Here is a 15053-nt window from a genome sequence, read left to right on the forward strand (position 1 = left end):
GTGTAACTCTGCACGTGGCTGCTTCTCATCCTTAAGCTTTCGCATTACAGCACTTTCTTCCTCCATTCTCATATTCTAGCAGGAATCCTGTCAGAAAGTCTGCCCTTTGACGCCGCTTAGAAATGAGAGTGATGCAGGTTTAAATTCACAAATATGGCAGTGTTGATGGGATGAGAGGAAGGGTACGTTCTAGGATCGATGAGAAAAAAAAAAGAAATCAAGAATAAAATCTAACTAAGTAAGAGGAGGAGAGCATAACTGGGGCCAGTTACTGTGCTGCTCGCTACCCCTGCAAGAGCGTGCTTGCATCATCGCGATCACTAGAAGTTTCGAGGTGCTGATGACACCTCTCCCCAGAAGTCATACATTGCTTATCTTCTCGTGTGCTTTCTAATTCATCGTCCCGTCATTTAAAGCTTTCTGGTTCAAGATCACTGCGTGATGCAGTGGAACGAGGAATGTAAAGGGGGATCGAAACGCCTTGCATCGTCCGTCAACTGTCATTAAATGCATTAGTGCTCCATGATCACAGTTATCTTCGGCAGTTTCGCAATAGCGCCCTGACAGGAAGCCTTCGAGGGGAATAGGTAGAGCGGTGCGGTATAGACCGGACACTCGGATCGCCTGAGAAGCCACTTTAAGTATAGCATAAATCAATGATATATGCAGCTACTGTGCTCCCTGCAAACTTGTGATTACACAGTTTTTAGGCCGTCTATCGCACTTTTCGCTTAAGTGCGTCGAAAATGAATTAAGTGCTCCTGGGACGTGCTCAAAGGGGCTGTAAGATAGCTTGACACAGGTCGCTGTACTGGATTACGTCAAGTTCGAGCAGGAATTTAGTTCACCAAAGCGGAAGACCATGGCTGATAAAAGCAGCTTTTCGATCTAATAGGACAGACATTATAGTATACTGGTGTAAAGGAATAGAGGAAAAGAAGCGATATTTACACAGATTAAAGGTTTCTTTGAAGCTGTGATTGTTTGCTCTCTTGTTCGAACTCCTGCTGCAACTCGTAATAGCGATCACTTGGGGGTAAAACGTACGGGGACATAATGTAGCTGGTCGCGCTCTTCAGCGTGAGGAATGCAGTATAAACTTTCACGATAAGAAAAATTACGATGAGCTTCCACACTGAGGCATGAGGCACTTTTCTGCTCCAGATGTGCTCTGTCGAAGCCTATTCAATATGATAACATTTAGTCACATCTGGAAGAAAAATAGCGGGTGGCGTAAGAGGACGGAAAAGGTGGAAGAGGTGAAGCTGTGGGGGAGCCTTCACATGAACACGTACAGGTGGCCACAAAAGTTTTCGGAACGCCGAAATCACGAAAAATATTAATTACTCGCTGATTAGAAGCGCTACCTGGATTTGGGGGCGCATTTTGCAGGTCGCACTGGGAACTACAAAGCACACAGTTCACTTCATGGCTGCATGCTTAAGCTGCCCAGAAATTAGTCATTGCAGCAACTTTTGTGTTCCGAAAACTTTTGTGGGCCCCTGTACTTTTTTTTGTGTGAAAGGTGCAGTGGATGTACTGGTACAGATAATGCGCACATTGCACAGGCCTACCCATTTCTTGTGACAGTGCAGTGATGACGTCGGTTGCTTTCTGAAGACGGTTTATGTGTACTCCGAAAGCGTAAAAGAAGGGCACGTTGAGTAGCTCCCTGGGCATTGTACGCTGTCCGTGGTCGAGAGAAGAAGAACGTTGAAATTGAAGACAGAAGTGCATTTAGTGTTTCTGCCAAAAATTTAATAAACAAATAAAAGTAAATATGATAGCGACGTTTATGTTTCCATGGCTTCTGGTTTTATAGCTTCTGAAGAAGCAGGTTTCTTTAGAGGGCACTTTATTATCAGGCTGACGTACTGCATTGCTTCAATATATTTCTGAAACCAGAAGCATGGGTATTCCTGCAAGCTTAATTTCCAACTTTAAGCGCGTGCAGCGCCGGTCTGAGTCGATGCACACAGCACTGACGCACAGTTTCCTTTTGCTTGTCATGCCGAATAGCTTGACTGCTTCAGCGTTTTCGGTACTGTTCGACATAGACAGAAAAAAAGAGTATAAAACAGAAAGCCACGTATTTCTCATTTCTACTTTGACATGAACTAGGAGCTGCGTTTAATACCGACGCACTGCCTTGGTAAACTATACGGTCATGCTCGTGTATTGCATAACTCTTTTGATCCCGTAACTCGCAGTTTCTAATATACCTCCGCAGGCATATTTAAGTGAATTGCCTGAGTTGTCTCTGTGATCTTATTTCTTTGGTTGTTTTTGAAAAGGAAGGGATTGACGCACGTTCGACGGAATAAGCACTGAGTTGGGTTATATGCTGAACACTGCGAAAGCGTCCCAAGTATTGTTTTCTTTTAAAAAGCCGTGAACATTTTTCACATTCCAAAATAAGCTTCGCACACAGCTTATAGCTTCTCGATGTGGGGCTAACGCAGCGGTTGTCGTTTTTGAGTTTGAGCAGAGGCGTAGTATTCGTGAGAAAAATAATGCGGAAAAAAATTAATACCCTCGGAGTATTGGCTGAATACGTATTGGCTATGAGAACATTAAAAAAGAACAGTCCCGCCTTCCTTTGTCCGAAAATGTTGCGAAACATAATAAAGAAACTATATGTAACCCCAGAGTTGTTTTGCTTGCTTTTTCTCAGTTCGGCGTGACACACCAGGCTGAATTCAATTTCCTGGCGGAATAGTTCAGCTCTTTGCGTCAGATGCTTGGCATCAATTTTATGCTGATGGATGGAATAACAGCATGCTGCTGCGAAGGAATGGTCGGTCGAAGTATCATGTTCGGGAATTTCAACACCAACAGATTCTGCATGTGAAAGAGCCGCAGAGAATATCCTTGCCGACGCCGAAATTTTTTTTTCTTACTGCATGGGCTGAAGGTCTGAACTTCTTTGCTACTTTTTACATGTGCTAGTTTTACAGTTTCTTAGTTCCACTTTAAAAGCTCTTTCCGTCTCACACTGAGAGAATCTAAGGCCAGCAGATCAGGAATTAAATTTAATAACGGGATCCGCATGGCTATCAATAAGTAAAGCTTTTATTACGTTGACTGCACCATATAATGACGACAGTGAATTTTTATGGCGCAAATGCATCTGCGACCAAAGAGCGCCATGGCACAAGGTAATAACGCGCGAAGGGTGAATTTTAACAAAAATATATTCTCTTACCCATGTTGTTGAACTTCGGTTAAGTATAAGAGAAAACCACCTCCAAGGAATCCCTCTTCAGTTTTTATTTTCTTTCCTGCTCCGCTTCCTCACAAACTGCGCTTTGCTCTCGAAGAGATTCCGATCCAGAATCCTTTTTCCGAGGTGCCCACAAATACCTTTATCAGCACACTCAGCGGATGATGCCTTTCATCTTCTCCTAGCTTTTCTTTTTTCGCTTTAGCGGGCGCACCTCTACCAGACACTCTTCGCCATGGTTTCGAAATTCTTCTAAGAGCCCCGATAGTTCACGCGGATGTTTTTTTTTTTTCGAATTAGCAATGCAAATAGATGGAAACATCGCTTGAAGATGCAAATAATTCATCACCGAGCCAAGCAACACACCGATATGCTTTTTTAATTTGGATCCTTATGCGGATAATGTTTGCTTGCATTGAATGGATGCCGAAAGAGCGCTGAAGTTGCCGACATCTAAAATTAAAGATGTCATTCGATGCCTTGCTACGGAGCAGCATGTAGCTTTTCTAGCTATACTAGTTAGCGTCTAATTACTCTAAAGCAGCCGAAAGACCGGTAATGTTATTGTCATTAAAATACTTGTCTGAAGAATGTTTATGCACGAGGTGCAGTTATAGCCGGTTTTTGTATGAGGTTCTTTGTAAGGAATTTAAAAAAAAACTATTTTGCGGTGAAGAAAAAGCTGCAAACATATTTCACTAAGAAACGCAACTATGCGTGACAGTTTTCCTACGGAAACAACATTGTTTTTCTGCTTTTTTTCCGCGCAAGGAAATAAATGGGATTCTGGAGATCACGAGTTGGTCGGCGGGTATTTTTCTTTAGGGGCACAAGAACAATCATTCACTTCATTATTTCTCTACTTCCAGTGATGTAGAAGTGAGCCGAGCGCGATACCGTGGGCGCCCATTTGTTCCCTCTTGTCATCTCACCGCTAAGCTTTGTTCGCCAGATTACAGCTGCTTCATTACTCAAGAGTCCGAAGAAAATACGGGTGGCTAACCTCGCAGAGTTCTTTCAATCGAATGACACGAATAAGTAAAAAAGAAGAAAGAAGGCTTAAGTAAGAGCCCCAAAAGAGAACTTGCTGCACATAATATTTGTTTAGGTTTTCAGGAACACAGAACTGCTTGTGAGAAGAAAGCTTCTGTGTACTTCTGCCTCGAGATCTTCTGTATGAGAGAAAGGAAAATTTTTATTTCGTGGACCAAATGGCTTGGTTGGAGTTGGGCGGGGGTCTAGCCTCATCAGGTGGAGTTGAGCCCTTGGCGCTATGTGACCTCTATGGCGCTGGTCACCGCCTGAGGCTGGTCCTAGAGGATGCATATGAGGAACTCGGCCTCCCACTATTCAGTAATCGAGGGCTACAAGTCCTCAGGAGGTTAGTCGTTCGGAAATTCATGCAGTATGTGTGCTAGTGTGGCTTTAGGGTTCTCACACATTTTATGCTTGGGGGTAAACTAGTTCTGTTAGACCAGGGTGTAGATGTAGGGGCATAGGAAAGTGTTAGATTGGAGCTGTTGCCATGCGACTTAATGTGGTTTTTGTAATAACTTTCCTCGGTGCTGGGTAAATTAGTCTATCTATTGCCATGGTAGCAAATAATTCACTCTCTACCCAACTACCGGTAAGGACACATTACTGCCCGGTCGACTGACCCATGGGCAAAATTGTGCGCTGCCTTTTTATCAAGGTCATTCGAGTTCGGGAGAAACTAGATAATTTGAATCTAGCGGTTTGATTATGTATACGTTTTAGAATAGAGATTGTGGAGGGGCAGACCCTGCCCTTCGCGAAATTCCCGACTGCTGTTTCAGAATAACTGATAATGTACTCAGTTTGGTTGAGGAAACTGCGAGGGCTTTAGCGCCTCCTCGGCTTCCCAGAGGGCCAGAGTTTCGTGGTGGTAGCCGTAAGGAGCTTGCCTTCATTGTTTGCTACTGCCAGTGGAGAGCTACCTGGTTTGGGTATTCAGCGATATCGAGGTGAACTGTCTCCGGTCGTTTGGAATAGTCTTCATGTAGGGCTCGAGCTCGAGCTTTGCGCCTAGCGGCGTGATGGTCGGGAAGCATGTTTTTCGGGATTGGAGTGATGATGAGTTGTTTATCTATTATAAAAAATACGGAAAAGAAAAAGTATTTACGTGACCCAGAAGAGAGAGCGAAAGAAACAAAATCCACTGCCTAGAGTTGTCTCTGGCACATATGATTTGAATGCCACAGGTCCTGGTTAATCGGCTTAGCCAGACATGGTCTCTCCCGAGGGGCAGCAGTCCCTCCGTAGCTGCCCAAACAGAGGTGTTTATTCCTGTCCGACAGAACAAGGCTAAAGTGCACACCAATAAACAGAGCGACATTGACGCTTATATCCCACTGCGCTAGCACTAGCGCAGCGCTGGGCTCACAGAAATGCCTCTTAGACTCCTCAAAGGTACAAATAAAGGAGGGTCGGGTGGTTTTAACAAGAGCAGTAATGTAGTCAGAGCTCGACCCTATTCAAGTGACGGCGTACAGGGCTTAGTTGTCATGGACTTATGCACAAGTGTTAGAACAGAGGGAAAATTCGGCGCCTTTAACAAAGCAGCGCGACGCTTATTTGGGCTCATCATGGAGGAAGTGACGGGGCTCTGAGTCACTAAGTACGACATCCATCCTCTCGACGCTTGCTGCTATGGACAGATGGTGCAGCGGCAAGGTTTGCGTCGCTTCGCCACGCACTGTCCGGGAAAGTTTGCTCTCGTTCAACGTGAAGGGAACTCGTACAGCCTTTTCTGGTGAGCAAGCGTAGTGAGACTAACATAGTGCTTATCAGGGGCCTTGAACTCCGCATAAGTAGACGTAGAGTATGCAGTTTACACGAACAGTTCGGCACTCTTTACGAACCTTGTTGCAAGTGCGCTGTTGTGAGAGTTATTTGCGCTATATATAGTAGGCAACAGAATATTCGCCTTTAACAAAATCCATCGAATTTTCATGGAGGCGAAATTCTAGAGGCACATGTGCTGTGTGATGTCAGTGCACGTTAATGAAACCCAGGTGGTCGAAATTTCCGGAGCCCCTTGGGACGTTAAATCCCCATAAACCAAACCAAACCAAACCAGAAATCGACATTTTCTAGATATAAAAATATAGTTTTAACTAGAACGAAGTTCTTGATAAACGTCTCAGGTGTGTGAGTGAAGGCGTCGGCAGCGATGAGGGTGTTCATCAAAAATATAACGGACCAGTTATTAAAACTGGTCTCTCCAACCAAATAATGAGGCGCTCGATATTTCCAATCCATCTGCGTAGATGACTGTTTAACCTCAATGCATCGTACAGCTCAAAAAGTGAGGATGACCATGCGGTCTGTGTGTCCCATCCTCGCAGCGTGTGTTCAAATTTTTCGTTTGCACTGCTGGCTTCTATTTTTTCTGGCTGGCTTCTGGCTTCTTGTAGCCCCGTCCTGTTCTCATCTTTCTGTGTCCTGTTTAAACGCTACGTTTGTTCGTTCAGATTTTCTATTTCTTCCCAGGACACCCAACTCTTGCCGATATAAAAGCTCATTTGTCAAAACATCATCTGACCAACTCGCCCGCTCCTGCAGGCAGCAGTAATCGAAACTGTGTCTGATATTCACTTGCTCTCGATTGTGCTTTCTATGCAGGCTTGATCTACATAGGAAACCTTGAGCAGTGCGGCAAATGGTCAATCGGACAACCGGACGATTTAAGGTGCTTTGGTTTCCGCTGGCGCAGAAAACTGGTCTTCGATCAATTTTATGTCCACCATTATTAGTGACCGAGAACACACAATCGCGTGAAAACATTACCGAACTACTGGCACCCTGGACGACAATCTCTCCTCTGGAACGTGCGTTTTATAGCCCATAGGGTGGAATCATTGACTATTGAAAAAGGCGAAAATATAAAAAAAAATTGTAGATTAACTAGAATCTGTCGGAAGAAGCACACTGAGCTTTTGGACGTTTTCCCGCGTCTCTGAAATACTCCGGAAAACTGCAGCAGTGACAGAGACTAAGAAGTGTCAAAAAGACGGGGAAGAGTTCATAGAAAGAACGGCTGAACTACATCACATGCACTGAGCTCTAGCGGTGTAGGCGAAGTAATAACACAGTCTATTGACGAAGAGCTGGTCCTGTAAACGTAGGTATTGCCCCTTGTCCTTGCTCATGATTTCGGTGGGATTCCTGTCTCTCTTATTCTCCTGCTTGTCGTTTATTTTACAGTTCCCCATTCATGCTTGCAACGATATTGTTTTTGGTACGCGTAACTAGCTTAGGGTAGCAGCCATCTGAATGAAGTAAACTAGGTTTTTTTTTTAAAATATATATATATATATATATATATATATATTGTGGGGACGCCTTCGTCCCCTGCGTTCACTTTCCCGCACTGCACCCCACTGTTGTTAGCTGCCCCCCCGAAAAGCACTCCTCTCGGTTCGGTTACTGTAACTAACAAGGGAGGGCGCTCGCGTCGCAGCGACACCAGCGCCACGGATGGCGTTTTGCTGCGCGCTCGCGGGGAGCGACGGGGTCTCTTCTCCCTCGGCACCGGGAAGCAAGCGGACGTTTCGCTCGCGGCTTCGCTCTTCGTCGACGGGCGCCTCTTGGTCGGAACTTACTCCCGCCAAGCCCGTCCCGCTCGACCTCGAAGTTTATCCCTTTGCCCTACCGTGGGCGGACGTTCGCTCGTAGCCGTGCTGGTGAGTCGGACATCCTAGATTCCTCAGTGTATTTTGTTGCTAGCTGGCGTTATTGTTGCTATAGCAATAAATGCCTTGTTTGTGTCAGCCAGTGTGTCGTTCCTTTGTTCCCGTAGAGCACGGCCCGCCGTGGTCGGCGTGCGCTCAGTAGCGTACGCGACCACGGGGTGGGGTCAGCGCGGTTTTGAACTGTGTCAGCCGCGCTTAAACGGGGGAATACGCATTTATCCCCCCAGCAAACCCCACAATATATATATATATATATATATATATATATATATATATATATATATATATATACATACTATATGCATATATATACATACTATATACATATATATATACTCCCGCCACCGGCCGGGTACCCACCGGTTTTCTCAAAATGAGTACAAGCTATGGCCCGGCCTGGTGCTCGGCTTACTAGGGCTACATTGCTTGGGAAAGGAGCCTGCGCCTTCAAATCCCGTCACTGTGGGCAGAGAGTCGTGTGCACAAAGCGAGGTCGTGGGTTCGGATCCCACCGGCGGCAGGTGGTTGTTTTTTCTTCTGCTTTTCTAATCAGTTATCTTTAAACGATAACATATTCAGTAATATTCTAAATTGATCAACACCACAAAATAAATAACTTAAAAAAAAATCCCCTGTGCCCCTTGGTTTCTGTGGCTGTTGGCTTCTGTCATATTTATAACGAGCCCCTCATCCCCTTCCTTTGTTTGCTTAATTGCTTAGCGAGGGCCTCGATTCTGGCAGCCTTGACGCCTTAGGAAGCATAAGAGGGTTCTCACGCAGCTTCCACCCTCTCCGTTCGATGACGTTCTACGTCACACCTGCGGTAACTCAGGACGTTCTACGTCCGCCGCTTATGAACGTGGGTGGCGCTGATGAACACTCTCAAGGTTAGGTTACTTGTAAACATAAATACCCCCGAAAGCAGAAGAATTGACAGCCGCCGCCGTAGCTCAGAGGTAGAGCACCGGACGCGTAATTCGGAGGTCGTGGGTTCGGATCCCACCGGCGGCAGGTGGTTGTTTTTTCTTCTGCTTTTCTAATCAGTTATCTTTAAACGATAACATATTCAGTAATATTCTAAATTGATCAACACCACAAAATAAATAACTTAAAAAAAAATAAATAAAAAAAAAATCCCCTGTGCCCCTTGGTTTCTGTGGCTGTTGGCTTCTGTCATATATATATATATATATATATATATATATATATATATATATATATATATATATATATATATATATGAAAAAGGACAGGCTCTGTCCGAAACGTCGACTCCCAATAAACGAAGCGTTTCTCAATTTCGCATCTTATTTTAAACTAGCAACCAAGTACGTTTACCTTATTGTGCTATATATATATATATATATATATATATATATATATATATATACATATTTCCTGTGAGTCGAACTGCTGAAAAAGAGCCCACTGTCACACCCTAGTACACCCGTGCAGCTTACACATCAGCACTATTATCATTGTTTATTTTATGTTTATAAAGCTGTACTGTCAAAGTCTCTCGTTTATTCTTATTTTTGTTATTGTTTTTGTTTTCTGGGTTTGTTTTTGTACTGCAGCAGCACGTTTAGAGGGCAACATGAGCCCGTCTGTTAGCTAGATGGCAATCTCCGTGCTTACATTGCTCTAAGTCAACACAGCAGAGTGCCTAAACCACCTTTTTCTTTTTATACGCTTCTTGCCCTTCGCTTTTCTTAAACCGGACCAGACTGGACTAAATCTACACTTTTCCTCTGGCAGCCTGCTCGTTTCTGGAGCCGTTTCCGCTGAGGTGACGGTTTTTTCTCGGAGCTCGTCTGTTGTAGTGACCCCTTGGTAACTTTCTCATTTCGCAAAATTGGACCATTTCGTTTTTATTTATTTTGCCCTTGAAATTGCTTCAGCTTCATTGTTTCGCTACAGCGTTACATGAACTGTGTAGAACCAGCAGTGCTTATTTATTACTCTTCTCGCAACAGAGCAGACTACACTGCCTACTATGCAGCAGTTAGGGTTAGTATGAGACTGCAAATGTGTCGCTCTGTTTACCGAGTTAGTCCAGCGCTTTTCTATTCATAGACCCCGTATGAACGAGGCTTTCTTAAAAGGAGGTTGCTTCAATCTTCAGCTTTCTGAGCGGTATTTATCTGCCATCATTTCTGAAAGCAAAACAATCTTTGCGTTCTACCGTTTTCTCAAGACACATTGCTGTTTCTGTGTTTCATTTTTTTATTATGAATGGAAAATGTTCTTCTTAGACAAGGTATACATTTTAAAATATTTTTTCCATGTACTATACTAAGGTTTACTTATTTATTTTGTGTACGAGTACTAAGTCAGATTCTGCCGCCTGCCAGGCTCTGCCGTTCAAGCCACCAATGACTTTGACAGGCGGAATTATATGTACAAATTTCCCTAGTGATAAGAAGTCTAATAATACTATTATTTTTATGTTTATGTTGTGATGCGTGGAAAATTGCTGAATTGTATTCGTGCTATAATGAAGGAAACAATTCGTGATTTCTTGGCTATGGGCTTCAAGCGCAACAGTTAGGTTGAAATATATTAATAAACATACGCTCTAATACAAATGCCCTAGAGCAGACCACGTTCTTTCGGCCTTACAAAGGAGCTTAGTTTCAAGCTATTCTGATAAATAAAGAGCCAGGGGGTGGGGGAAGGAGGGGCTAAACACTTATGCGAGTGCTGGTTAGCTTGTAGATTTTGACAGCTATGGTGGCGTAGCCAAAAAACAATTATTAGAAAAGTGAAAGTAGTAATAACAAAGTCTTATACGAGAACTCTGCTCCAGGTGCTCAATCCCGGTCTAACGAACATCCCGTTAAGTCTAGCCATAAGCTGAACGATGAGCAGAAGCTTCCTGCAAACAAGCAGATGGTAGAAGACACCGGCGCCGACAACACTGATGATATTCAACGAGCAGCACGGTCATTTTGTTGTCGTTCGGCGCGCTCCTTTAACAAGCGTCGAAACGTACATTTCCTGCATCTTTCCTTGTCGACTACAAAGTGTGCTGGCTTCATAATGAGAAAACGAGTTGTCATTGTGCACGCGCGAAGAATTTCGTTCCACTAATGTCCCCACTCTCTCTTCCCGTGCGTTGCCCTGTCATGAGTATTCATCGCGTAGAGCTTCTCACATAACGTTTTGTTAACAATTGTTAATTTTACATGTGCCTTTACTTCTCAGTCATTTGAACATCGTTGAGCTTACAAATAACTTCAGTTTTTTATAACTCTTCGGATGTAATTAAAGACCTCGAAGAGAGTTTTTCAATTGTAAAAACAACTCATTATATTATTCTTGTAAAATGACTATTTATTTGTCTCAAAATATATACAAAAGATCATGTGTACAGATGAGGGTGCCTTAGTCAAAGACTGTACCGGGACCCTCGACAGTTCAATAATACATGAAATAATTGCAGCATAGATAGGGGACAATTATACAATATAGAAAAGAAAAAATTAATACTTCCTTACAAAAACAGAGTCTATTTAAACTCAGCTGTTTAGACACAGCACCTTAACGCAGGTGATATACACAAAAAGGGACTAAAGCATCAGCATTCCAACAGAAATACCTTGAGCTTATTCTTGAATGCAGACAAGGAAATTGATGATTTTAGACTAGGGCGGCAATGCATTTCAAAATGAAATTGCTTGAAAAGACGACGTCGTTTTGCCATAATTGGTATCGACGTTGCGGAGCAGAAAATTGTTTCTTGCTGCAAATTTGGTAGAGTTGTGATTGATCAGCACGATGGGGTCTACGAACTGAAAATGTAGGGTGCCATTGTCATTATTCGATTCAGTTTTTCAGATCAGCCGGATACTGGTGCAACCACGCAGTATTCTTGCGCAATGGATACTTCGCTATTACAAATAGAACCGGAGTGCGTCTAAGAAACAACAAACAGAATCCTGCCGTTGTACGCGTCCTCTAGGGCACGCTGCCTTTGGACGCGACCCTGGTTTGCGCCACAACACAGCGGCTTCTGTTAATGGATGAGATCGACCTGCGATCGATTAATGCAATTAGGCAGGCGTCAGCGAACCGGAGAGGAAAGCGATGCGCTGCCATTGTGCATTCTTCCCTCCGTCCGTCGACTCTTTTCTCCGTGTTTTCCAGCCGCCTTGCTCTCCAATGACGAGTCCGTGTCACCAGTGTCACCCAGGATTGCCCCATGTTTCGGGTTTCGGCTCACTGGAGTCTCGCGGTTTAATTTGTTGAGATAGCGTAACTCTAGAGAGGTTTTCAATGTTTGTAAAAAAGAAAAAAAAGAAGGGGTAAAGGATATATTGTCACGGCATGGTTGTCAGCGGATACCGGAATTTCGCGGAAACCAGTCGGTCGCAGCGCGTCGTTGATGTCGTCGGGTCACGTCGTCGTTGATCAGAGCGTCGCGGCGAATCTTCGGGTTGGGGCTCTTGACACGTTCTAGTAGCGGTGGCCCTACCCCCGGAGGACGCCGTCTTCAGTTTTCCCGATGTGGGGACGCTCCTCTGAACTGGCCAGAGGACGACGGGCGGCCGGGCGAAGAGAACCGCCTTGCGGATGGCGATCGGGACTGGCGTCGCTGCGGGGTCGAGGACTGCACGTTATCAGCCAGGTAAAGCTCGATATCCCGTGGTCTTTCACCGTAGCGTGGTCGAGGTGCGTCAGGTGAAAACCCCCTTAAACCCATTCTGCGGTAGGGACAGTGACGGAGGATGTGGTCGGGCTCCCCGCAGTGGTAACAGAGCGGCCGATTGTTTGGCGTACGCCACACGAGCGCTTTGCTCATTGGGGGCCTGAACTCCTGCGGCACGGGTGGTACTGGCATGGCAGGTACTGGCAGGGATGGTACTGGTACGGGAACGACGGGGGAAAAGGCTTGCATCGCTGGGCTAGGACTTCGTAGTGCTTCGCTGTACGTCATAACAGAGGGCGCCGGGTGTGGAGCGGGAGGCGGCTGCACAGCTCGTCGGATTTCGTCACGGACCACGTCCGTTACGGCAGCGACACTGGCCTGTGGAACTTCAAGGCGAAGTTTCGCCAGTTCCTCGCGAACGAGGCTTCTTACAAGCTCCCGAAGCTCCTCGGCGGGCAGCGACGTACGCGTGTACTGGGAAGCGGCTGCTACGGTAGCCTGACGTCCGTAGTGCGCGCCTCGTTCCTGCAGAGAGCGCTCGATACCCGTGGCCTCCCTTGTGAAGTCGGCCACTGTTCCTGGCGGGTCACGGACCAGTCCGGCAAAGAGCTGCTCCTTTACGCTGCGCATTAGGTGGCGCACTTTCTTGGCCTCGGGCATAGCAGGGTCGGCTCGATTGAAGAGACGCATCATGTCCTCAACGAACATGGTGATGCTCTCATTTGGCTGCTGCGACCTGGAGTGCAGAGCGACTTCCGTCTTCTCTTTTCTTTCACTGTTGCCGAATGTCGCCAGCAACTCACGCCGAAAAAGCTCCCAGGTGGCAAAAGAGGTCTCGTTGTTCTCGAACCAGATGTTTGCCGAGTCCTCTAGCGCGAAGTAGACATTCCTCAACTTGCGCTCACCGTCCCACTGGTTGAAGGCTGCCACACGGTCGAAACTGGCCAACCAATCTTCAACGTCTTCAAACCTGTCTCCGTGGAACGTCGGCGGTGACCGGGGCGCGTGGAGCACGAACGGAGCGTCAGCTCCAAAACGTTGAGTGGTCTGGCTACCAGTGGTTGTTGTCATCTTCCTTGACGGTTTTGTCAGGCCGCTGAACTCTGGCTGTAGGCCTAGCAGGCGGCGGCTCGCTTTGAGCACGGGGGTTGTGTCTACGCCCTGAGAACTGGCTTCAAAGGCGTCTTCAGAGTCAGTGTACATGGGACGATACCCAGCACCTCCACCAAATATGTCACGGCTAGACAGTCGGGACGGCCAGGACACGTTTTACTGTGCAGCGCCAGGCAGCAGCGGACTCCCGATGGGACCACACAGAAGAGACGACGAAGAAGAAGCACTGCCCGCCACCATGGCTAAGGCTAGCCAGAATAGCGGTGAAGGCAGTTCGGCCGGGAGACGGCGCCACGAGAGTGCCCAGGAATGTGGCAATATGGAAGCACGCGTGGCAGATGAGGTCGCTTTGAACTGACCTGCTTGTGCCAGCGCTACCTGTTCCATCCGTCCTATGCTCTATACCCGTGCCTGCGTATGAGCTCTGTCTGTTCCTGATGCCATCGTGCTGTTTTTGATAGGTGCGGCCAAGGGGACAAATCAAGAAACTTTACTATTGGGACTTTCCTGTGGGACCGACGCCAGCTGTCTTTATGCTCAGCTGCAATGAAAAAATACAGAGAGAAAACGTCTTTTCGCAATGATACGGGGGTCACTATGTCTGCAGCATTTTTAGGTCAAGTATCATCAAAACTGTGGCCACATTAGTGGTGGTCACACACAAGTATGAGCAGCAGGTTACTATCAAGAGCATCGACATGGCAGCCTTCATTATTCTATGCCCACTTCAACTGCGGAAAAGGAAACTAGATAGAATGCATGGGGCCTAGAATTCCGTCTACTTTGCTGTAGCATCCTAAAGTCATGATTAGTAGCGAAGTTCTTGACAAACACATGACATAATGTGCAATAATGAATTTAGGTAGCCCATACAAACTACCCCAGCTAATTGCCATGGAGTTGAACTGAAAGCTTACTCAACCAGGGACACACATAATACTGACTAGAAGCTGATATTGTGGCTTTCTCTCAGCTTTGTTTTCACGTCGTCAGTAAAAACTTCTGTGTCAAAGAGAACCGAAATGTGGCTTGAGGAATAAAATGTGTCGTTGACTGAGTCCTATACCTAAGTGAACACTTCACAGTTAAGAGCAAAGAGCCCGGTCACAGCATATTTGCACCGTTATGGTTGAACCGTACGAGAGAAGGTCGTTTCAGCTTTAATTAACCTTCTCTGCGCAAGCAAATCCTTCAAGAATCTTCCCTGCACTGGCACACAACCAGGAACAGTCGTAGAATACCTCGTAGAACAGGCGTGGCTTCGTATGCCACCCGCTTAGAGACCTCGATTGTTCTTTTCGGGCTGGCCCTATCAGGAAGGCTTAGGCTGATGACGAATTCATCGTATTTT

General features: G+C 45.8%; 1 non-coding gene across 1 annotated transcript; it reads left to right on the forward strand.

Annotated features, from left to right (window-relative positions):
• The first annotated feature begins 8877 nt into the window (after positions 1 to 8877).
• On the forward strand, positions 8878 to 8949 carry TRNAT-CGU (transfer RNA threonine (anticodon CGU)). The gene has a single exon. It is a non-coding gene; the product is annotated as a tRNA-Thr (tRNA).
• Positions 8950 to 15053: the final 6104 nt, after the last annotated feature.

The sequence above is a fragment of the Amblyomma mixtum genome, chromosome 2, assembly GCF_055824585.1.
Source record: "Amblyomma mixtum isolate Tamu chromosome 2, ASM5582458v1, whole genome shotgun sequence".
NCBI classification, from domain to species: domain Eukaryota; kingdom Metazoa; phylum Arthropoda; class Arachnida; order Ixodida; family Ixodidae; genus Amblyomma; species Amblyomma mixtum.